This window comes from Patagioenas fasciata, chromosome 2, assembly GCF_037038585.1.
Source record: "Patagioenas fasciata isolate bPatFas1 chromosome 2, bPatFas1.hap1, whole genome shotgun sequence".
Taxonomy (NCBI): domain Eukaryota; kingdom Metazoa; phylum Chordata; class Aves; order Columbiformes; family Columbidae; genus Patagioenas; species Patagioenas fasciata.
The window spans coordinates 84,111,652-84,136,349 of NC_092521.1; the positions used below are offsets into that span (position 1 = coordinate 84,111,652).

Consider the following 24,698-nt stretch of genomic DNA (forward strand, 5'->3'; position numbering starts at 1 on the left):
TTGAAAAAAATTAAATCGGTGTTTTGATGGAACATATAGCTAGACGATTTATTTAACGGTCGAAAAGACTGACAGTCTTTTTTTTTTTTTTTTTTTTTTAGTATCTCCTTCAGTGATACACATTTTAAAACACAAAGAAGGACTAATCCTTTCACTGTTACCTAGTAAAATATTTATCTGTGACAAAAAGTTTGGTGGTTGTTTTGCTTTGTTTTGAGTGCTCTAAACAGCTCAGCTGGAAGCACAGAAATTAGCATGAACTGAAATATTTATGGGAGCTTAGTACAGTTTAAGATCATTATTTTCTCTGCCATAAGACATCCGGGCCATTTAACTGTTTCCAATTAAGTAGCCTAAAACAAAACAGAGTAAGAAATAGCAGCAAAGTAGTTACGATCAGACTGTGGAAAGAAGAGAAATTGACTCTGAACACGAGGTAAATAACCTTCTGATACCAAACATAAAACTACTATATCATGGAAAGGAAACAATTGGATGAAAGAACTAGAAGGGAAACTCATGTTCAGCACTGATTTTATTAAATATTATTTTCTTCAAACCTTATGGGTTAAATGTGAAGCCTTTTGTTTGTCTAGATGTACATCATATTACATTGTGTAAGTCTGCTACACAAACGTGTAGTGGAATGCACTCCTTTCTACTCACCTGCCGAATTCCAGTTTGGTCATTTTTTTGTGAGATTTCTATATAGAAAAAGTTAAACATATACAGTGAGAAAAATGCATTTAGTTTTGTCTTTGAATGACTCAAAAATCATCTAATCATCATGTCAGCAGGCTGCAGTTACATATGTTTTATTACGCTAGATTTTTTTATCATGATTTTTTGTTCTGTTTAATGTTTTCGGCACCCAAGCAGTTGACATTGGAGGTGGTAGTTTGTATATCATTGTATGAATTGGGAAGAGAGTCAAAATTTCTCTGAAACAGATGAGGTAATGTTTACAGATTCATAACCAGGCTGTTGCCTGTGCTGTTGTTTGCTCTTCAAGGTTGGATTAACAGTCTAACTGCCATGGTGACTCTCTGGAAACCTAGAAATGCAGAACAGCACTTTAGCAACTGAAAAAGGCAGAAACCTATAGTTGGATTACAGAATACTTCATAGCAAGGTGAACATTTTAGAAGAAATCGTGCAATCCCAAGGGGCTGCATTTATTTTCACATCGATGATTTATGGTGACCATTTTCTCACACTTCGTAATGACACCTCAGGTAAACAGTCTTGCTCACAACATGAAACTTGGCCACAACGGGGAGAAAAAGTGCACTGCAGCCTCACAGGTAGAACCTGACAAAAATCTAAAGATATTCTGATACTTTTGAGTCCTGAAAAAGCAAGCTCAGAGTGGCTTTCCAAATGACAAATGTTCTCACGTGAGCTCATGATGAATATATACATCAGCAGTTATTTTTCAACTGGCATTTTTCACAGTTCATCCAACTTTGATTTATTTGTGTTGGAACAGTATCTTAAAGAGACCTAAAAGGTTGTGGGTTTAAGCTACATTGTAATGATGATCTCCCTTAAGATCATTGCACGTGATGATTAGATCTTCCTTAAACCTCTGAATGTTAAGCAAGTGGACACACACATAAGTGCTTGAGACTATTTGTGTCTCTAAAATATATCTGTGCATAAGTATTTGCAAGACTGGACTCGTCTGGCCCGACCTGTGCCTGCCAGAGCTAATATTAATTTTTTTTTTTTTTTCCACTTCTAACTGTCCTTTGTCCATTACCCTGTTAACTTCGGCTTGCTATCACAAAAAGAAGAAGTCACTTTAATTACAATTAGGTGTGAAAAATCTTCCAAACTCCAGAGATGAAAGAGGTTTACATTGACCTTGCATCCACATTTCACAGTGCTGGGGAGCTCACTCTTAAGTGCTCCCGTTCTGGTCTGAATCTGGGATCAAGTGCTGCACAGTGCTTGCTGCCCACCATCCCAGAGAGTGATGCTCTTTGTCTGCAGCACTTGTAAGAACATGCCTTCAGGGCTGTGCAGCAAAGAGCGATGCAGAGAGCCCCCCAGCCCTCCCGGGGCTGCCAGCAGCCCCGCCGCATCAGGACTGTGCTGCACCTCATCTCATCTGTCCTGCTGACAGGCAGAGTTAACCAGCCGGGACACGGCATAGGGCTGGTACCGCTGGGCTGCTGCTGTGGCAGCTCTGCTGGATACTGGACTCGACTCTTGTGCGGGTACCAGTGAGCTCTGGGATCTGCGGCACAGCACCGAACCCCTCCGTAAAATATGTGCTTATCACCTCAGCGTCAAAATCAACAGCACTGCTATTACGCGTGGCCTGGGAGAGACATCTGCTATTTAAATGTGTTATAGTAGATGAAACGAATTGAAACACAGAAAACAAACACATCCCTTTTTCCTAATATAATCAGTATTTTTAAGCAGTTTATCTGCTTAATAGGAAGGTTTTAAAACATTTTGCTTGAGCTGACATTCTTTAATTATAATATTCACACTGCTGAATATGCAGTCACCAGCAGAAGCTCCATTGTGAAAGAACAAACAGATTCAATCTGTTTCTTTCTCTGATTTTTTCTGACTTAGTCATATTTTTCCTTTTTTATTTTTTTTTTTTTTTCTGGTTTGTTTGCTTCTCACATTTCTTCTGAAATGTATCGGGCTTTTCCTCTTATTCTGTTGTTGCACTTGAAAACACTAGCATGCAGATGTTTTTTTGATCTTTTTGTTGTTGTTTTTTTTTTTTTTTTTAATCATTCCCATTTTTCACAGTCTGTTTGGGTAGCTGGGGATTTTTTGTTTGTTTGTTTTTGACCCCATCTTGGTGTTTGCCTTTTTTTTTCTTTCCTGTTAAATGCATTATCCTAGTCTTCTGAGTATAAACACCTTCTGTTTGCTATTGTTTTCTTTAAACAACATTTCAGAAAATTAACTATTTCTTGTAGTTAAATAAATCAGGGGCTGTGCTAACTATGCCAATAATCTAATACCTTCCAAGTTCTTACTGCTTTGCTAACTACGGCTGAATAGATACTGTGTTAGGAAGGGCTTTGGAAAAAAAATAAAAAGAAAAAAAATACGTTTTCAACATATCTGTTATCTAATGTAAAATTGTGTTGTAATACCTTTAAAAATTGGTTTAAGAATTTGCCCAATTTATAGGATTTACTGAACACAGAGTAGGTGGAGGAGAGTACTACTCATACTTCTTACTGAGAAAAAAGGACTAACTTTTTTTAAAATTTTTTTTTGTTTGTTTGTTTATAAAGAATAATGACCTCTTTAAATGAGCATCATTTGGAATTGTAATCTGCAGGTTAACATTCACAGGAGTTGAATTACACTTAATTTTTAGAAAGCTGAGAGGAGAAAAAGGTGTTCAGCATCTTAGCTGAGGGAAACTACCATCAAGTTCTACTTAAACAATGATCAGCAGACAGAATACAACCTGAGCTGTTACCATCCATGAAACTGGCAACATCTACCTTCACTAAAGCTCGATTATAAATCCTGAAGAGGTTTAGAAATGCATTGTCTCTTGAATTAGAACCAGTGATCGCTGGACTTCACAGCGCTTGTATTTCAATATAAATATTTAATGTCAAGAAACTAAAGTTGGAGAAGGGTGTTCTTCTATAACCCTGAACATTGTCAGTAACTACCATACCCACCACTGCCATTTAGTGGCTGTATACTTTTTCTATGCCTGGAGCACCCACAAAGAGGGAAACTCACCTACACACCATCCCTTACAAGGAAAAGCAAAATTGCCTTCAATGATGTGTTCTGGATAAGCTCAGAAATGCCATAAGCTTCAGTTGTTTGGGAGCTTGGCCAAGTCAACAGAACGTCCTTCTCATTCCCAAAGTTTGATTAATGCCAAAAACTTCACTGGCTAGTAGTTGCCTCTCACCCAGAATGACCTGGTTGTTCCCTGCTGGGCAATGGCAATTGTATTACTGCGTCCTGCTACCCCCGAGGAGCAGCTCTAGGGTAGCCCCAGAGAGCCTAGAGAGAGCTCAGGTCAGCAGAGAGAAAGCACAACCCACACAATTCAGCTGCCTCTTAGAAAGCATCTGTCACCACCTTTTCCATGTACTGGACTTAATTCCTGAAAAGGGTTATTAGATCAACTTAAAAAATGAGGTAACATTGAAATGTGAATTATCCATGGAAAGTTTTTCTACAAGTAACTACATACAAAAATCCATAGATGATGCTTTTTTCTTTTTTGTATGCTAGTCACTTCATAAAAAAAACGTAAAAAAAATTTAGTAAGTTTTCAAAACAAGCTATCTTTTCTTCCACAGGAGAAATAATGAGATTATCTATTACCTGTAGCTATGATCAGGTTAATATGACAAATCTTTTTGGTTATTTTTTTTTTCCCCTGCAATTATATTTCTTTTTTCTCAAGTCATTTATTCTTTGTGACAACACATAATTCAAGGAGAAAACACAAGATGACTCTGCTACAGCAGGATGAGCAGAGCAGCGAAGAGGGGATTTTGCCTCTCTTGCTGTGCAGTATGTAAGTGAAAAATTCTTCAGCGGTTAGTCAGCTTTCTTTAAACTTGTGACAGTTAAAAAGTGTTTTCCCTACCCTTCTTCTCTGTCTTGTCATGAATAGACAAAGCCAGAGGGTCCTGTAGCCCTGCAGCCCCTTTGCACTGATAAAGCTGAAGCAGAGACTGTGTAGTCAAGGTATAAGCCTCTCTGAAAAAAGAGCAAGTATTCGCGCGGGAGTCTAGATTCGTGCCGTTTCCAGTGAGAGACCTAGGTGCGTGAGGTTACAGAGGCATTATCCTAAAGCTGCCTCCTTCTGTCTTGTAATCTAGTGATTTCCTATCCCAGCACAGCAGTTTATTACACAATTTAACATCTCTCTGAACATACCATTATTACTGAATGTATAGTAATTAGTTCCTACTTGCAAAGCACTTGAACACGGAAGAACATGCAAGTGTTAAATGTTACAGTCATTATCATTCACCTTTACTTGATATACTCTGTTTTATCCAGTTGCTTGTGACAAAGGCATCTGTGTGTCTTTAGTCAGACTGTACACGGGTGAGCCAGTGAGACCACAGGAACAGAGTTCTGAAATCTGCCTTGCTCCAAAAGGCTGAGAGAGAAATTTATTGGTAGTGTACTAAACTACTAGTTCACTGAATTGACAACCTCAAATCTTAAACTAAATCATAAGTTGGACTAGCTTAAAAGTAACTTAAGATTGCTCTTTTATATTTCTTCCCCGTAGTGTACTTCATGTTTTCAGGGATTTCCTTATATGTAAGCGCTAATAATTTTACTTTTTTAGTGATAATTGAAATCCCTGCATAATAACATATTTATCATAACAGGTCAGAGCTTTAAGGAAGATGAATGTTAAGAGTGGATAACGAGGAATGACATATGCAGTGGATTTCAAGACAAAATAAAGGCTACCAAGAAACTAATATATAAGGGCTTGATCAATTGACACTAGTCACATAGGCTGAGAATACTTTCATTAAAATCTACAGGCAAAATCTCAACCTCCCAAACCCATAAAATTCCATTGAAGATATTTCCAGGATCTCCAATGTAGATAAGAGTGAACGTATGTCCTGTCATTTGATCTGACAGTATAAATGACAGAAAATAGGATCATGTCTTCAGCTGTTATAAATTTCATTTGTTTTTGCTTTACTTTTCCCTTGGAAGAATACTGATTTGCCTGTCTGATGAACTGAAACATAAAGCTGTGCCTCAGATGTGACTTATATTTTAGTAAAAGAAAAAGGTGTCTGCATGGAAAGAACAGCTATGTGCATTTTAGTTGCATAGACGTCTATTTGTGTGAGGGCAAAATCTGCTCTATTTACAAATGCCTACCATATGGTCTCTTTTTGTGTGCCTGTGTTTCTGTTAAGGTACATGTGCGCAAAGCCATGAATACTCAGAGAACCTCCAAACCCTGTTGTCCAGGTCTGTAAACTCCCATTTCAATGACTCACCACTGGGTTAATGAAATAATTTTTCATTGTAAATTTGCAAGTGATCTGCTCTGGAGTATAAAGACTTTTAAACGTAGTGATAAAATGCACTTCATAAAAAAAAAAAATTAAACTCAGCACGAGTAAGTATTACTCATGAAAGGAAGGGCACTGGCACTTAAACCTTGAGTTATCCAATTTCTTTTTAAAAATTGGTCTCTAATGGGTGGTTGCAAAACTGTGAGTGTCTCTTTCTCTCCCCGCTCCCTTTCCTGTTCCTCCTCCATCACAGGAGATATTTCAAGTCAAACTTTAAGATTAAAAAATGTGGCCTAAATACATCAGGTATATTAACTTTCACTGCATGACTAGAGTGTGAGAAAAGCAAATTCTTCCCTGAGATAAGAGATTCCCCTGTCTTTAGTTCTCTGCAGATATGAGAAAACACAGGCTCTTCCAGTAACTCAGAGGCTCAAAAGTTCAGGAATCTCCTGTGCCTGCCTCCATGGCAAATCAGCTACCTTGGAATGATGAGTTTTTTCTTTTTTCTTTTAAATCTCTCTACTGATGCAATGCTTCTGCAGTGTAGACACTGGTAGCTGCAGAGGGTGAAGGCTTTTATTCGTCCACAGAACAGATAATGGATAAACAGCAGCAATGAGAATATCTTCAGCCCACCTTGCCAAGGAGCCTAGAGCTCATTCTGCAGTGCTGCCACTTTTTCTACTGGTTCACAGGCCAGTGCCATTAAAGTTCTCAACAGATGATGATATTAATACAATCCCCTACTATTTTTTATCTTCCAAATGAAAGGGAGTAGAAATACTTGTTTTGCTTACACAGTCCTCTGAAGAACCATTAGGTGGTACTAACTGTGCTTTTGACTGCTGGTATCTGTTCTAGCTGGGGTTTGAGTAGGGCCATTGAAAGAAGAGGGCTCTAAAAAATCCCTCTGCTTGCCAATCCCCTGAGAAATGCCAGCTACATGGATATCAATAGACTGAAAGGTGTGTGATACCAGCCACCAAGCCAGGTTCTCTCAATGGCAGAGTAACAGTTCATTGAAAGAGACAGGTATGTGAGGGTGAGCCATGAAGATGCAAACTTTCTCTTGTGAAGCCTTTTAAACAGTCTTACTGAACTACTTTGTTCGAGTAGCATTAGTTAAAAGCTTTTAAAGGGTGTTCTGTTCTGTTCACAGATACCCCTCCCCCAGAGATTTTTACCAATCCACTGTAGTGTGGGGAAAAGATAAACGCTAAGAGGCTTTCTTTTTCTTTTTGAAAGTAGAGAAAATTTTAGAAGTAAAATAAAGTCATATTCTTTATAAATTTGCATCATTCTACATTTATTTCATTGTCACTCCTGTATTTTTTCCCAGTGCCAGTGGCCTGAATAGTACTGGTATAGCATGACCCAGGCTATCATGTTCTATTCATACTAGGCAGGAGACAGGTTAAAATGCTCAGCTCTGAATCTGAAAGAACTGGGGTTGTTATTTTAACCTTTTAAGTTTTTTTTGTTTGTTTTATTCTGATAGAGGAAAAATCTCACAGACAATCAAAATATCCTTTCTGGTGTGAGATGGTCACACATCCTTTTTCGTTTTTCGTCTTTGCTTTTGGCTTTTAATGATGTCATTTCTGCAGGAGCTAGAGTTCAGTCTCCTATTTTTGGCACAGTGTGCATACTTCTGACTTTGCATGGGAAGGGTTAGAGCTGAGAAAGCAAATCTGAGTATTTATATTACAAGGTACATGAGTTGTGCCTAGAGCCAAGCAGCCAGAAGTGCAGAAGGCTTGCAGTGTGTAGGTGTATACACCCCATTCTGCACAGCAGACAACAACCAGAAGGCTGCCTTCGAGAAAACATGCTCACTCCTTTTGGAATCCTTTCAGTCAGGCAGAAACAAAGCATAGCCTAAATGCTCCAAAGCATCCTCTGCTTTGCAGTCACAGAGGTCCGTTCATCTGCTTGTAAAGACAATGACAGTTCCTTAAAGTAACTAGAGTTACACATGGGTTTACTCCAATTAAGGACTTGGCCCAGATATTTTTTTTTTCTTTTTTAAAATTCATTAACAGATGGCAAATATGCACTGAGCACAGAAAAACTACTGTTTTTTGAGGGCAATGGTTGCTTGCAATGCTAATTTGGTTCTTTTGTTTACACAAGCGAAACTGGAGGGACACATTTCAGAGCTGGGTTGAAGCAGCAGAAAGGCTCAAGTGGCAAAGTGCAGAGCTGGGTACCAGTAACCCATTTAAAGCTGGAGTGTGTGGATGCAGGGCTGGGTGTCTGCTCGTTTTTAAGGGATTCAGATAAGACAGGAGCAGATGTTAAGAGATCACAACTTCATGCATTTCCCTCTTTCAGGCATGCCAAGATGAGGCCATTTGTACAACATGGATCTCAGTTCAGTCTCCACTCTTTCATCGTGAGAAGGTATTTGGCTTTATGGTTTGCATTCAGGCCAGCTGACACTCCGCTGCAAGCTGATATCCATGTTCTCCTGGAAATGACATCCACAGGAGAAAATTTTAGTATGTTTGTGTGTGGTGGAACTTGATTAGTAATGAACATCCAAAAGCAAAGATTGAGAGATATGTACAAACCAGGTGTTGACAGATTTTTTTTCATCTAGCAGGTTTTTTTACGCATACATCTTGTCCATATCTGCAAACTGTGGCATGCTATTGTGAACTCGTGGAACAAAACCAACATTTCTCACAAAAGTGTGTTATCCTTGCTGGACAAAGCAATCTGGGATAATCATAAAATAGCTATTGACTGAAGCTGAATAGCTTATATATAACTATGCACTAGTGAGTGCCTAGTTCAGACTGTGTAGTCACAGAACTGGAATAAAATGAAATAAAAAAAAAAGGCAAAGAAGAGGCCATTTTCCTGGCAACAATCCTACTCACAAATACCGTGGAAAGGTGTGTGACACTGAGGGCATATTTATCCTGAAGACTGCTGATGGCACATATTATGATCTCCAATGACCTCCAGGAGCTCCCAGCAAATGTTTTATACCGTACTTCTAATTTCCTAGTTCATTTTCTTGCTTTCATCCAAGAATTGTAATATCCTTATGTTAGGTTTCATATCATGTTGTTCCTCTACATAAGATACTCTTGTGTGTCATGGACAGGTCTACTTTTTTTTTTTTTTTTTCTTTCTGACTCATTTAAGGGAACCAAGAAGCCATCCTTGAGAGGATGAAATCACATTAACTTCACCTGAATATTCTGTACACAAAAGACTTTAAAATCATTCCAGTGGTTACAGAATGAATCATAATATAGTAGGGCTTCAGCTATATTTTTTAGTAAATGGGTTTTAATTGGACAAAAGCATAACTGATGTATTTAACTTTCACATCTATTACAGGATGGAACTTACTTAACCACTCTGTTCTAATATGATTTCCTGTGAAGTTAGCCACATTTTGGTCAAATAATCCTGCAACCAAGACTGATTCTCTAAACATATTTGCCAACTGGGACTCTATTAGGTTAGAGCACTGCTTCATGCAGTTTGGACCTGTGGATCCTAATGTCATACAAATAAATAATAATATGTTACTGTATAATAGTTTGGATAAATAATTCATCACACAGATTAAGTATGAACTATTTGCTCGTGCTGTTGTTTGCTGTGTCGCTGGCCACAGAAGTCCCATGATATCTCTCCTGCTCTCTGGCTAAACAGTTGAGAATTTTTTATGGGGCAGTGACGAGAGAGTGGGGGGAGCTGACTGGTATCAGTTCCTGGGCATGGCCACTTTTGATAATTTATTAATGCATTTTGTTCTCCTTACTTGGTCCAGTTTTTCAGCTCATGTTAATCATTACAGCTCCCTAGAAGATGGCGGAATAGAATTTGACCTCTTTGGCCTGAGAATGTGACTAGATAAAATTCCAGTCACAATGGAAGGAGAAGATAGAAACCTTGAGTGTTGCTAATCCCGATACTAAGGGCCTTACTCCTTACAGGTACTGCTCAGTCCCTGATTCAGCACAATCTTTTCCGCATTTGCTTAAATCCAACTGACAGTAATGGCCCACAAGCACATGCTGAACACAAGCGTCGCCAGAAAATATTCTGACTGTGGTTTTCAGAGTCATTCTAACAGCAGATTCTTTAAAGGTGAATGCAACCCTAAAACTAAAATTCCATTTATCAAATCCTGAAAAGCCAGCAAAATGAGAAATCTTCATTTGAATGTGTTAATCCTCATTTTTTGCTGTGAATAACCAGCAGTTTTCAGATTATGGCTCTAGTATTTTAAAACTTAAAACCCTCGAGTCCAAGACAAAAGCTAAACTATTGATTAAAATAAAAGCTTTGGAGATGTTGAGAGTTCAAATAAAGCAATGAAGATGCTGAAATATCAGCATTTCTTTTGAGCCTTTTAGTGTCTTACTGACTAGAGAAGCTCAAGAAGACAAAAATAACATCTCCCTTGCTGTGAGCTAGTGGAGCTCATAGCCCCTAGCTGACAATCTTTTCCCTGAGCTCTACAGGCTATGACCACCACATCCAACCCTTGGTGAAATGAGTGTTAAATCCACTGAAGAGTATCAGAAATGGAAATACACAGCAAAAAAAAAGAAAAAGCAGAAAATAGATCATAACATTTTCTGAAGCAACTGAACTTGGAGAAGATAAAGTCAAGGGGGGCCACTAGGTCAATTTGAAAACAGATAACAGAACAGACCATTGTTATTATTTTATATTTGAACATTAAAAATAAAGATCAAAAATAGCTTTTCCAGAAGTGGAAAAAAATCCACTCTGTTCCACTAAACTGCACGTCTTTGGCCTGATTTTATACTCAGGAGAGTGAGAAAAGTTTGCCCAGCAGATTTATTTGTATCTGCTCTCCATCCTCTTCTCACCTGATAACATTCTCCTTCCTGGGCTGCTTCTGTAATAGCAAAAAGCAACAACTCCTTTTCTGTTGCTTCCCAGAATATAACAGCAGGATCGCACCCTGCCCTCTCTCCTAGCAGAGGCTGCGCAGCAGTAACCTAACAAGCAGGGCTGGGAGGGTCATGGAAAAACACTTCTGAGACAGAGATCCAACTAGTTGCATAAAGTAAATGTCAGAAAGGAAAATTCCTCTTTGGAAAGGTACATCAGGCAAGCCTGGGTCATGTACATCTGGATTTCATTCTCTAAAGGAATGCTAGCTGGACAACATTCAGCTTCTGGGCTTGCAGATCTCAGTTTGACTCTGTCAAATGCCAATCACTCTCTATCCCAATGGACTCCGGGGAGAGTGAAAAGCAACTCGGCCCATCAAAAGACAAAAGCCATCATTCTGTGACATCAAGCCCATCACATGACACAAGAAGCTAGTTTTCCCTCTGACACGTGTGAGAGGATGAGGTACTAAAAGGTCAGTACAACAAACTGGTGCCCACAATGTTTATATAAGCAATGTTCCAAGGCAGCAACAGTAATAATAAAAATAACAAATAATGAAAAATATAAACCTGGTATGGTTTCTCTTAGATGTTTTAAAATTAAGTTTTAAGTATAAAAATGATAGGCTTCTGATAATCCTTCTTAGGAAGTCATACATTGTTAATCAGGCCCTAGGCAGTGTTGTTTAATACCAGCTTTAATAAAATAGCTGCCTGAAGCGGAAAGACAGTTGGCATCCTGACTCTAAAACTTTGGTAGCCTCATCCACATTTTCGTAGCCTGAGGCTTTTACACTACCATTGATACCAACTCCTTTGAAATAAGCTCATTTTTTAGGCTGCTAAATTATTAAACACCTTATTAGTAGAAAGATTAGATGGAAGAAAAGTCATCTCTGTATGATGGAAAATGGATTGGAAGAGGAAGGAAAAGTTGAGGGAATATTTACATAAAAGATACAGCTCTGTTGTTGATATACAGAGGTAATCCATAATCCATAATTCATTTAAGAAATGAACCCATCAAATTGCATCACAATACATGATAAATTGCTACTGTTGAGCTATCATATAATAAATAACATAGACTCATTCCTGTCAGGAGTGAAACTAGTTTGAGACTAAAAAAGCAATGTCGCTACAAGGTTATTTTCTTTGTTGTTCCATAGGATTTGTCTTTCACACACAATGTCTCACATTTCCATCATATACTTTGATGAAGGTAGCAAAAGTTCCAGTGTGTACGATACCAAATTAAAATTGCTTTGAAAATTGCAAGAAAAAGGGAAAGGAAACAAAAGGAAAAAAAGTTTCTTCCTTATTATTTCTTAATAATACTTGTCAGTCAGGTGAGCAGATCTTTAGACCAAAAACATAAGAAGCAGTCATTTCCTTGAGTGTAATGCATTTTCACTGTATGTTCAAAACAGCTTGTTAGCATGCTAATTGCAGAATTTAATATGCAATACAGAGCACACTTACTACTTTGAAGTGCTTATTCATGATGTCATGGATATTAGTGTATATTTCTTAATTACACAATGGGACAATACTTCCCCACTTCAACTTACACTTTCTGTTGCTCTGGTTGTTTTTTTTAACTAGCCAGAATAATCATTTTACCACACAGAAGCAAATAAGGAAAAAAAAAAAAAAGTAAACAATTTTAAAAGCCATTTTAATTTAATAACAAATTGGGAGCTGTACTTTGTGTTAAATTAGCACTGCAAGCCTCATAGCAATTTAAGGCAAGGCTCCTTGTTCGTTACTGCTTAATTAATCAGTCCTGTTTCCATCTAAATGAAAAGTTTTCTCTCTCCCCTATCATCTCTAATATCTCATTTCAGGCAGCACATCAAGTTAATCTTGCTTACATTAGCAACTTATTTCTAATGGCTCAGCTCAGTTATTTACAATAATTCATCCTATCCCAGCTTGCAGCTGAATCTTGCTTGTCTCTGTGCTCTGTTCAGACAGTCAGAGTTGATTGTGAAATAGCAAATGCAGAGAGCGCTCAACCAGCCCTGTGATGCTCCATGTGAGGACAAAGACATATTTTCAACACACTGATGTCTACTGAACTTTTGTTTTCCTGGTATGTCTTGTCTTCCCAGAAGCAACATGGTGCTTAGGGACATGGTTTAGTGATGGTCTTGGAAGTGCTAGGTTAGTGGTTGGACTTGATATTCTTGATAGTCTTAAAGGTCTTTTCCAACAATTCTATTATTCTAACACGCACAGAGCTGGGCAAAGAATCGTTATCTTATAAAACAACAGATAAGCATGAAACACTCCAACGGAAGAAGATAAATATATAAGGGAAGGAGAACATAGGAAGTTGAGTGGTCCCTAAAAACATGTCCTTATTACCCTTTGTACAGCTGTCCCGGTTTTGTTAAAAAACAAGTTTCTCTTTTAGTGAATTTTGTCTGTCAGCTAAAGCCTTCATATTAGCTGCATTTTCCTGGAGAACCAGACACATGTTTTGGTAAACCTAGCAATGGAATGCTAACTTATTGATAAGCATGGATGGACATCTCATGAGAGGGGCAACGAGAAACCGGTGACCAAGAGACTGACCAACGGTGTATAGCATTTCATTCACGTGGATACTTCATATAAAAGTGGGAGATCACGAGGATCTCGTCCCTTTTGCCTTTTCCTTCCCTTCTCCTCATGGCTGACATTAGGAGAGGATCTTGATGGTCGTCCCTGCGAACTGAGGCCTAGTGAGAGACTGAATCCAGCTCCGGTTGGCTACAGAGTCTAATCCAGGACTTTGGGTGCTGGCTCTGCAGTTGCTGAGACTTTCAAGATTGGTTTTGTATATTTTGCATTATTTTCTCTATTCTTATTAGTAGCATTAGTAAAACATCTTTAATTTTTCCAACTCTCTTCTCTCTGTCCTTCTTTTCCTCCCGATTGCCTGTCCTGAGTGGGAAGGGGGAGAGGGAGGGGCAAAAAGGGGAAGTGGCGGGGAGAGGAGGTTAACAATACATCTGCCAGGGTTTGATTGTCACCCTGCAATCTTAACCCTCGACAACAGCACATTCCATACATAAATCTGGAATAACCGTGAGTCTTGCACTACCATCAGTAGTGCATATAAAAACTATCAAACCTTCTATAGTGTCACCTTTGAAGGAAGTGCATAATAGGACTTGAAGCTGGCTGGGTATCTCCTCTTTGTGTTCATTCTACCATTCTCAGAGCTGAAAACCACTACCACGGCCATAATCTAGTACTTTCTATCACTGCAGTAGCCAAACACACTAAGTTTGGGACTTAACTAAAGACCCCTGGTGTTTTGCATTACACCAACCTGGTCCCAGTTAAACAGTTACTAAAACTGTGGTCACTGATAGCCATCTAGTTTATGTGCTCACTGTTGCTAAATTCAACCTACAGAAGTAAGTTTTCTCGCTGCTTCCTAGGGCTGAGATGCCTGTACATGTCAGAATGCCTGTTGCTAAGCCCGTACCCACCCTCACAAGCAGCATCACCACTCCAGTAGCTCTGTCCTGTGGTGACCCACAGTCTCTTGAGATGTAACAGATACTTGCTCAGGTCAGGGATCGAAATTAAATCTGTACCTGAGGTGCCTGCGTTACATGAAAGCTGGTTTAATTCTAGTTTGACAAAACTTATATACCCCTGTAATAAACACAAAATACACTTAAAATTAAATGTGCCATTCCCAGAGGAGAAAACCTATTAATTCCTGAGTAACTCCAGTATTTATTTTTGCTAATCTGGATTCAGGATGGTATTGCAACAGGAAAGATGGATGTTCAGTGTATTTTAACCTCCTAGATTTGCAGCAACCAGCCTCTGACCTCACATTTACCAGCACGGTTGAAATTACAACCTGTTGCTAAGGAAAACTCTGTCATACCTTAAAACAACTGTGATATCAAGTAGCTCTGAGATATCTGACACATGAATTACAGTAGAATAATGAGGAGACATTTCAGAAATCCTACAAAAGACACCCTAATGTAACATGATAATAGATTTCATTTAATAACAATATAAATTTTGCATTCAGAAAAGTGGGAGCCTGTTTTAGTGTTGTTTTGTTTTTGTTGCTGTTTTTCAAGAAGAAAAGAAGTCCTTTCTACAAATTAAAGTGCACACTTCTGTTTCTGATAGGAAACACTGCTCTGAAAAGCACCTAATTTCAAAGCTGCTTGAGATTAGATTATCTGCAGAATTGTGCTGATGGTTGTAAATATTAATAAATATGATACACTGGGCCAGCTTTTTTTCCTCAGACGTTTATGCACTGCTTCCTCTTCAGTGCAGATGACCTGAAGACACAGGCACCAGAAGGAAGAATCTGAGCTAAGAATTAGCTTTAGAAATGTAATGCACAGTGATGCTTGCACAAAGAAAAGATGCTTCTGCTGTGTTCCAGCAGAGCTACCCAGAATGTGACGACCTCAGTCCAGTCCTCTGCATCCCTGCTGCAACTGCCACCAGCTGCTGATGGGAGCAGAAGAACAGCAGAGAATCCATCACCGTGCTGTACGAATAAGCCAGACTATATTGCTGAAGGGGTTTCAATGGGAAATTATGATCATTCCTCAAACAAGTTTTTTCCATTCTCACTTTTCCTAACCTACTATTTAGGGAGACCAAGTATACAAATTTTTGGAGGTCACAGTTTAGTCACCATGGAAATAATTACAAAGATGTAAACACTTCATTACAAGATCCCCACATCTTGATCCAGAAAGGCACTTCAGTATTCAGTTCGTGGACTTCAGTGCAGTTTATTGGTATGTTTAAAAGTAAACTGTTGTGGGACCAGGTATGATAAGACAGAGAAAAAGAAGATCACTGCTTTGTTTATAGCAGAAATAACTTGGTAATTATCAGCAGTGAGAAGGGAAATAACATAGCAAGGCATTCATATTATTTAAACTTAAAACTTCGTATTTCATCTAAACTCCATTTATGAAACTGGTTGGCACAGCATGAATTGCTTCAATGGATGTGGCTGGTGGACTTAGAAGTTGCTTCTGCATCTTTTTCCTTTTCAGCAGTGACAGCTAAATTGAACACCAATTTCACAAAAGGAATTTGCTCCCTGAAAGTGATTCTAACTCTATATATTCCTGCTCTGTGATCTGCCAGAGCACTCTTCACACTGTGAAAGTGAGGAAATAAGCTCTCTTGAATTCTTGTAGTGGTTGATCAGTTTGCAAGGACAGCTGCAAAAGCGTTAGGACATAGTAGGTGGCACACAGCTCATAAACTGGTACTATTTGTATCTAATCCTGCCATATAACTTGTAAATTTAACATGTCTGTCATTTTTATGTCTCTTTTTCTACTTTGCTTCTATTTATTTATACTGGGATCAATACCCATGCCAGGGGTATTGGTGTACACCATGTCCTTATTCACGCAACTTCCCTTTGGCTCACCTTCATATCTGTGCACTAGGAATACTGCTCTTTAGATGTTTACAAAGCAGGGGTGCTTTGAAATGAATTCATACAGACATGGACGTGAACAAGAGAAAGTGTGATGTGACCTCCGGCTGCCCCAAACCACATGCATGCAGCATGCAGAAAAGGCAGCCTTTCATGAGACTTTTTCATCCTCTTCTCTCCCACAGGCATAAGTAGGTGGGAATCGATGAGGCAGGGAATGGTAAAAAATCTCTGTGGCCAGTCCAACTGGGCTAATGTAGAGAGGAAGGTCATCACCACCTTGCTTAGGGATAGTTAAGATTATTTTCTCCCGGGAATAATATATTCAGTCTTGTCCCAGACGGCTCTGGATCTCCCCAGCCTCCTTCTTTCCCTCCACACAGAGCACAGCTGAACAAACAAGCAAAATACATCCAGAAAATCCTTTGGGGAGAGAGTGTCAAAGAGGCTGCAAGGAGTCCTTGAGAAAAATAATTGGTTTTCTTTTGGATGAAAAAAGTGACCCATATCTGTTTGTTGTTTGTTTGCTGTTTTTTTTTTTCTTTCTTTCCCATCCATTCTTTGATCAGCTCCAACTGGAGTGAGCAACAGAGAGGCAGGAGGATTGACTGGAAGCTGTACTTGCTGTAAGATCCTGGTTCATCATCCCTGCAGTGCTACAGCCTCCACATGTGACCTTAGGCAAGTCACTCACCTCTGTTGTGACACACTTCCGCCTGCTGTAAAACAAGGCCAGTTACACAGGCCAGGCTTGCAGAGGGCCATGTGTTGGAAATGTATTTTTTAGACATTGTGGAATACTTGAACTGCTTTTGAGAGAAGGCCCCATGTTGATCAACTATGCCTTGTCCCTTACATGAATGTCCATAGAGCATCTCACAATCAGATTATTTTTTTGGCAGGATATTATAAGCTATTTCATTTTCTTTTTGCCCATGAAGATGCTTCTGTTAAATAATGATTGTCAGACTAATGACACTCTGAAATTACAAACCACCAGGCACTCAAAGAGAATCAATTCAGGGAGGAAACAGATTTCACCTGAATGCTTAGGGCAAAACTAAAAACAACTGTGCTTTTAATTATTTTTGGAACTGAAGAGGATGAGGGAGGAGGACACAGGAATATCTTTATAAGTGAGAGAGCTTTCCCTCTGGTGAGGGTGTCAGTACAGAGGCTGACCCCTGTGCTGCATGGTGCCAGCACCCTGATTGGGACCACTGGCACATGTGGCTTTCTCACCACCTCATGCGCAGGACAGATCTGGGCTCCCATGACCTTCAAGAATGAAGTGTGGGGTTACCATCAGAGCCAAGTATTTTCTTTGAGTTTGGTCTTACCCTTCACACCAAAGCAGAGCTACACACTAATGGTCGTGTTGATTAAGCAGCCTTTGTGCTTATAGAAGCTGCTAACTGACAATTGAAATGCATCAGTTACGGAGTAGGCAGCTCTGCCTTACATGCAGACAAGCATGCACCTGCAGTACCCAGGGAAACTCGGCTAGTGTTTAATTTCTGTGCTAATTTTCAATTCCTGATGACCCTTCTCCTTGGTCCTCCCGCTCTGGCTCTGTGATTAGATGCAGAAGTGGGAATGCTGGAAAGATACACTACCTATTATCTCACAGGCAGCTGTAAACATTACAGCAAGATAACAGAATTAGTTTAGCTGGGAGGAATTAAGGTACTCAGATAGTACAGGACCGATCTCATTCATAAAATGCTCTCTTCTGTGTATTGTGGTGTGTCACTAGGAAAGAGTTGAGGGGTTACAACGGGTATTAATGTTGCAAATCAAATGTAATAGTCCCATTCTGGCTAGAACTAAGCACTTTCTGAATATATATAAATACATATGTATACCCTGACAAGACAGGCTGATTAATCCATAAAATATTTGCCCACAAGACCAGAATGAAGCCATTATTAAACAGGTTACTTAAAACATAGCAAGGTTGGCACTGTTCCTGAATGCAACCAGATGGAAATGTATATGCTCTTTTGTCTGTGTGCTTGTCCTCTCTGAGTATGGAGAGGGTGTCTTGTGGCTGGATGTGAAGAAAGATAATGCAGTATCAGTGTAATCTTGGATGTCTCAGCACAGTGCTATCAAGTGCTCTGGCACCGTCACAGTCAAGCAATCACTCCCTTGCTTAAAGCTTCTTTTTGAAGGTCCAACACTATTACTCATGAAGGACAACGTGCCAGATATGCCTTTTCCATCCTGGCAGGGCTCGCAAGCTCCCCTCATCAGAATGGTGCAGTTTCCCTTCCCCAACAGCATTGCTCCTTGCTGCTGCTCAGGTGGTTGCAGCTGCAGGAAAAACTGTATTTTTGCTTTGTTTTGAAAGAGGAAAATACTCAAGGAGTGGGCAGCTTCACAAGACTGAATGTACCAACCAGTAACATTAATTCACACCACTCTAGACTGTCCTGAATTACAGTTATCCTATCTTCTTCTGGGAATGCTCCTGTCAACAAACAAACAAAAGCATAAATACAAATATTCATGGTATTTGTTTGGGCCTTTCACTGCCAAGTGCACAACCAGGAAAATAAATAAAGTGGAAGACAATGCTGGCAACCAGCCACACCTGGAATAAGTACAGGAGATGGTCACGAGTGAAAGGAGGGATAATTTTGCCTGGAATAGGGAAGGGAAACTGCTGATGGGTGATCAGGATTAGGACAAACAGCAGTGCCCTGGAGAACCTTAGGAATCAGAGGCTGGACAGAGTGTCAACAGATATCAGCCAGTCATTGGGGAAGGATGAGAGAAGAGTTCTTAGGCTGAGATTTATCACAAGAAAAACCCAAATGGATGTGAAGAGAAGTACTCAAACTCCAACTTTAAAAATGTTTTTATCCAGCACTTTCCTTAACTAGTTCCACTGCAGCATCACTCACGATACCACCCAGAGGGGATGATGTTTTCCGCTGATATTTTGCATTAATTATGTATTCTTCAAGGGTGTCATTAAAACTCAGGGACTAATAATCTGTCCTGTACTTTTTGTTAATTAACAAAGGCAGATAACAGCTGCGTTGAATTGCATTAAACATTTCCTCTACATCTTGTGTCTCCCCATCCCAAACGAAACAAGTTGAGATGTCGTAACACCTCTTTCCTCACAGAGCTCAGTTTCTCCAGATCCCTCAGAAAGGTCTGTCGTGACTAAGCAAGCAGCATGGGCTAACCAACTTCTACTGGATTTTGATCTCAATCAGAACACATTTAAACTTGAGAACCATGTTTATACTTCAAGTTGAATATTTCATAAAGTCAGCAGAAAAGATTGGGTATGGTGGTACATAGAGACACTCATGTGCAGGATGGGGCACTCGCTTTAGCCTCACTTGATAGTAAGGATAATCACAACTAAGTTTATCAGCTCTGTTTCTGAGAGCTGTGAACCCAAATGCTTATTTAGAAAAAAAAAAAAAAATGAAAAAGGAGCAAACACCAAATGACATGAAGCCTTTGAAATTATCTCAACAGTTACTGCGGCTAACTAGGTCTTTAATGGGTTAATGAATAAGTCTCCCTAACACTCAGCTTCCAAGGCACAGCTCCTCTATGGCACACACTTATGATAATAAAAAAAGAGCAAACTGAAAACCAATTCTTCTTTATTCTGGTATAATTGCAGCAGAGCCACTAGAGGAATTACAACCATTATGCAAGATGAGGCACCACCACAGTGGGGCCTGCTGTTTCCAACAGGTTTTACCCACTCATTTTTATAGATTTCAGCTACCTTTCATTTTAGTAATTAGCCACCATTTCCAAGGAGATCCATAGCAATTTCCTGCCCATCTTGAACCATAATACTACAAGATTGCACTAGAAAGGGAACATTGTTTAATAGTAGCCAATGAAGGGCAGGTGGCACACTAAAAAGTTCAGTTAAGCAAGAGATGAAGACCACTATTTTATTTAACAACAGATAAATGTCAGTGCCCTCTGGATCTGCTTGACCGCTACACAGTGTGCAGGCATCCACTGGAAAACCCAAGAGCAATTACTTCCAAACCCTGAAATACTGCAAGAGTCTATTAACAAGCAGCAGATCGGTGTGCTGAAATCTTCAGCCAAAGCAAAATGATGTAGGACACCTAAGGGAACAGAGGACCGTGGGGAGGATCCTGCCCCCAGGAAACCAGTGTACCCTTGAGTAGAGGGTTGTTCACAGGGAGGAAGTGACCTGGTAGGATCTCAGCTGATGAGGAGCACAGGCACGGTCATAACTTCTATCAAGTTTGCATTAGTTTCAGGATCTTCAGCAGAAAGGAGGGGAAAAAAAAAAAAAAAGCCACAACATTTTTCAATGTGCGTGTTTTGCTTTCAAGGAAGTCTCTCAACTAAATATTATGGAAACAGCAGATGGCAAAATGCAAACTTTATGAAAGGGAAGGCTGCCTTGAGCGGCAGGTTACTGTTTGCATGAGAGAGCTGTGCAAGGGAGGAAAGGAGGGAGGAAAGACTCAGAAGTTAAGATTCATATCTCCAGCTGAACAACTTGGTTAGAAAGTGATGACCATGTCTATAGATGTAATCTTTGGAGTGCTGGCATGGAGATATACAAGAGCTGTGAACTGGTGTGAAAGCTAAAATACCTAGAGAGACTAATAAGTCCCTATGGGGACCCCAGTTCCTTAAATGGCTGCAAAGGATAATTGCAGGGAACTACAACAGTAGCATTGCTGCCTCTGACTATGTTATTCTGAAAAGACTGGCTGCTTTCTCCCTCCCTCCCCCAGCTCAAAAGTCAACTGCAAGCCACTAGAAATATGTTCAGAAAGATTATGGCACAGCTGAAAGCCAGAAGCATATGAGATTATATATTTACCGGTGCTGTGTCAGATAACATCTGAGAAGAGAGGAAAAAGGGATTCAGCCCTGCAGTCTTTATTAGCATGTTTGGGCTGTTTAAAGGAGCTATCCAATTGTGTCATTGCTGCCAAGCCTTTAAAACAGTATATATCCACGACAAAGGAATCTGCTTGATCTTGATCACAAGCCCCCAAGCCCTACACAACTCTCCTGTGACATGGAAACTTATTGCCTTTAAACAGGAATTAGAAAAAAAGAAATGAATAGGGATGCACCATTACCCATAGCATTATATTGCTCAGGAACAGATGTTAATCAATTTTATGGAATGCTTTAAGTAATATGCAAGCGTTTTTGCACAGAACTGACTACATAATAGAGATTTGAGCCCAGTAAATACATGAGATAAGCCTTTATCTTGACTAGAAGAGTTACGTCTATTTTGATTAAAACCAAAGAGGTCTGCAGTTCAGACAATTTTATTCCCTTGGAATTATGTTATTTCCAGTGTGCTATTACATATGGTCCTATGACAAAAGGGAATGGAAATAACCTTGCTCTCAATTGCAGTGTTCTCCTTGCACATATGTTCACGCACACAGCTCATGAAGTACACATGTAGGATGTATGTACCAAACAACTGTACTCTTTATTACTGCTGTACTAGAAGAACAGTAAATTTGGAGGAAGGACTGACCTTACATTCTGTAAGCAATTTTTGCTACACAGTCATCTGTGCAGTGCTAACAGAACTTTAAAATGCCACATCATACACAAGTAGAAGGAAGAAGGTGCCGTATCTTCTTGGTATGTATTAAAGTAGCAGCTGTGCCATCATGCTGGGAGTAATTTTGGTCATTAAACTTCTTGATCCTTGAATGTCATCAGGAGTTACTTAGGTGACCATCCGCTTGCTCTTACAAAGTACAGCATTTAAGTCTCCATAAAATATGGATTTTATTGCAGCAGTGACGAGACTTCTTTCCACAGCCACTGACCTCTACTGCTATTGTTTATCTCTTGACTCAACCTTTTGCATAAGAATACATATATATGGTATACATACTGTGTATTGGTTTCTCTGTGTGTGCATGTAGGTGTTACACACATGTGAATATATAAATAGTTCAATCTATCTGACATACAAAGTATGCTACCAGCTCCTTAGAAACATTTAGAATATAACCAAATTCAGCACTTTCTTTCTGCAATTATCCAACTTCTCTCCTGTAAAATGTACGCCTACCCCCTTTCTTCCACCACCTCCATCACTCCCCAACTCATTCCTTTATCAAAAGATTTCACATTTGGCAATTCCTGTAGTGTCTTCGGGTCTACCCCCTCTGCCCCCTTCTTTTTTGATGAGGGAGAGCCTCATTTCAACTGTGCTCTACATTCAGCTCTGTACTTTGCCTCGGATTTTGCTTGTGATCTGAAGGGTTTTGCCCTGTATCCATTTCACAACAACTAGGCAAGAAACCGAGACAGGATATTTTATTATTATTTTGTAGTTATTTATCACGTTTCTTCTTTTGTTATTATTGTCGTTGTTATTATTCTTATTATTCCTTTCCAAACACACGCGACCCTCCTCCGCTTCTCACCACCTCCCCTCGACCGGAGTGCTTTACTGGCAATACCAGTTCCCAGGAAAACGCCGCATCGCTTCGCCTGACTTAAAATGACAGCAAACGTGGTCCCCGCACGCCCCTGAGCCGCCGGGCACTCCGCGGAGCCCCAGGCGGGGGTCACTCCATCGCGGGGATGGGGTGCAGAGCCCTCTGCAAGACAACTGCCAACTTTGCAAAATAGGTGCTTGGCTCTCCCTCTGCACATCTCTCCCCCCGCCCGCCAGCCCCCCCACCCTCTCCACCCCCCAAAAAATTAGCATTCTCTCCACGAGCGGCAAAAAGAAAAAGGGAAGACGGCAAGTGCCTGCTGACAGTTGAAACTTGCTCCTAAAGAAGTGCGAAGCCGCATCTCCTTACCGGCAAGCAGGGACGACGGGGCCGAACTTGGCCCAGGTCGGCGGCGCGGCTGCAGCGCGGCTCCCCGGCCCCTTCTCCCCGCCGCTCAGCCTCCCCGCCTCTCACTGGGGCTCCCGGTCGGCCAGCAGCACTTTTTAACTCCAGCACGCAGGCAGCCCAAGCCGAGGGGCCTCTCTATCTGATTGGTTTCCATTCAGTGCTCCTGATTAATAAAAAAAAAAAAAAAAAAAAAAAAAAAAAAAAGGCGGGGGGTAGGGAAAGGGGAAAAAAAAAGCCAAACTCCTCCCTCCCCTCCTGCCTCCCTGGCAGGAGCACGCACACACACACTCACTCTCTTTCACACACACTCGCACACGCACTCCTGGCGCTGGCGCTGCGGATGCCGGAGCCACCAGAGCTGCCGCACTGGGGACGGAGATGCCGGAGCGGGCACGGGCGCGGAGAGGGCTCCTCCGGGCGGGCAGGAATTTGCAAGTGAATGCGGTGGGAGGGCAGAGGGGGAGGGCTGTGCTAAGGAGCCCCCTTCCCCTGAGAGCCGCTCGGAGCTTGAGGTGGAGAGCAGCCAGCTTTATTCCTAATCGTTTGGTAGTGACAGTAAAAGCAGAATAAAAATCAGGGGAGGGGGGGATAAAAAGGAGGGAGAGTCATGCTCCTCTGTTGTGAACCGAGTGTTTGTGCCGTGCCGTTTCTCATCCTCGGAGCCGGTTTTAAGTCCTTCTTTTGACACCAGAGATGCCCGAGTGGCCTTTTCCCACACTTCCCGGGAACTTCCTGGACTTGATGAATCAAGAATTTCAGTGAATTATTAATGGAGATGAGACTTTGTGGGGGTGATCACACGTGGTGGTTTCTGTGTGAATGGGAAGCAGTGGAAGAGGATTTTCCAGGTGCCTGCCTTTGCTCAGGCACCCTCTTTCTAGAGGGCTTCCCACTCACAAGGTTGTGACTAATCTTAATGCAGTAAGAATTGATATCTCGGCTTTTGCCGTAGGACTTGTGGAACCCCTCTACACACATGCAGGTGGTACAGCCCCCCTCCCCGCCCCCCCCGCCCAAAGTCTACCCTGAAATAAAGCTTTGGGTGGTTTAATCTAAATATATATTAAATGGCAAGCTGGAAATTGCCTGATAGTTTATTATTTGCCTGACAAGAGTCCACTCCAACTCAGTCACATTGTGTCTCTTCAAGATTCATGGCAAATGTTGCAAGAAGTTAAGCTTTCTGCCATTTGCCTCTCACATCTCCACAGTCTTAAATTTGACCTTTATGATGTATTTTTTCCCTGCTAGTCAATCTTAAGCTTTTTTTTTTTTTCGTTTTCTTCCCTTTCTCCTACCCACCTCTCACAATTTCTGCTTGCTGTATGTCTTAAGGATGGGTCTGTGTTGGCCCTAAGTCACTTTTGTGTCCTCCTGTTTCTGGACCATTTCAGGGCTTTTAGTATAGTTTAAATACTCCGAGTATCAGAAGTTCAGGTAACAATCTTGCTGCTTGTGCCGTAATTTCTACAGT

At 40.5% G+C, this 24,698-nt stretch overlaps 1 protein-coding gene across 6 annotated transcripts in view; it reads right to left on the bottom strand.

Moving 5' to 3' along the window:
- LOC136098272 (cadherin-6) overlaps positions 1-23,933 on the bottom strand; it is a 107,690-nt gene extending 83,757 nt beyond the window's left edge. For 4 of the 6 annotated variants that reach the window (XM_065831532.2, XM_071804498.1, XM_071804501.1 and 1 more), the window contains exon 1: positions 23,186-23,933. The gene's annotated coding sequence lies outside the window, so the exon portion shown is untranslated. The remainder of the gene's footprint in view (positions 1-23,185) is intronic. The other 2 variants (XM_071804500.1, XM_071804499.1) reach the window with 2 other exon arrangements.
- Between the last annotated feature and the right edge of the window lie 765 nt (positions 23,934-24,698).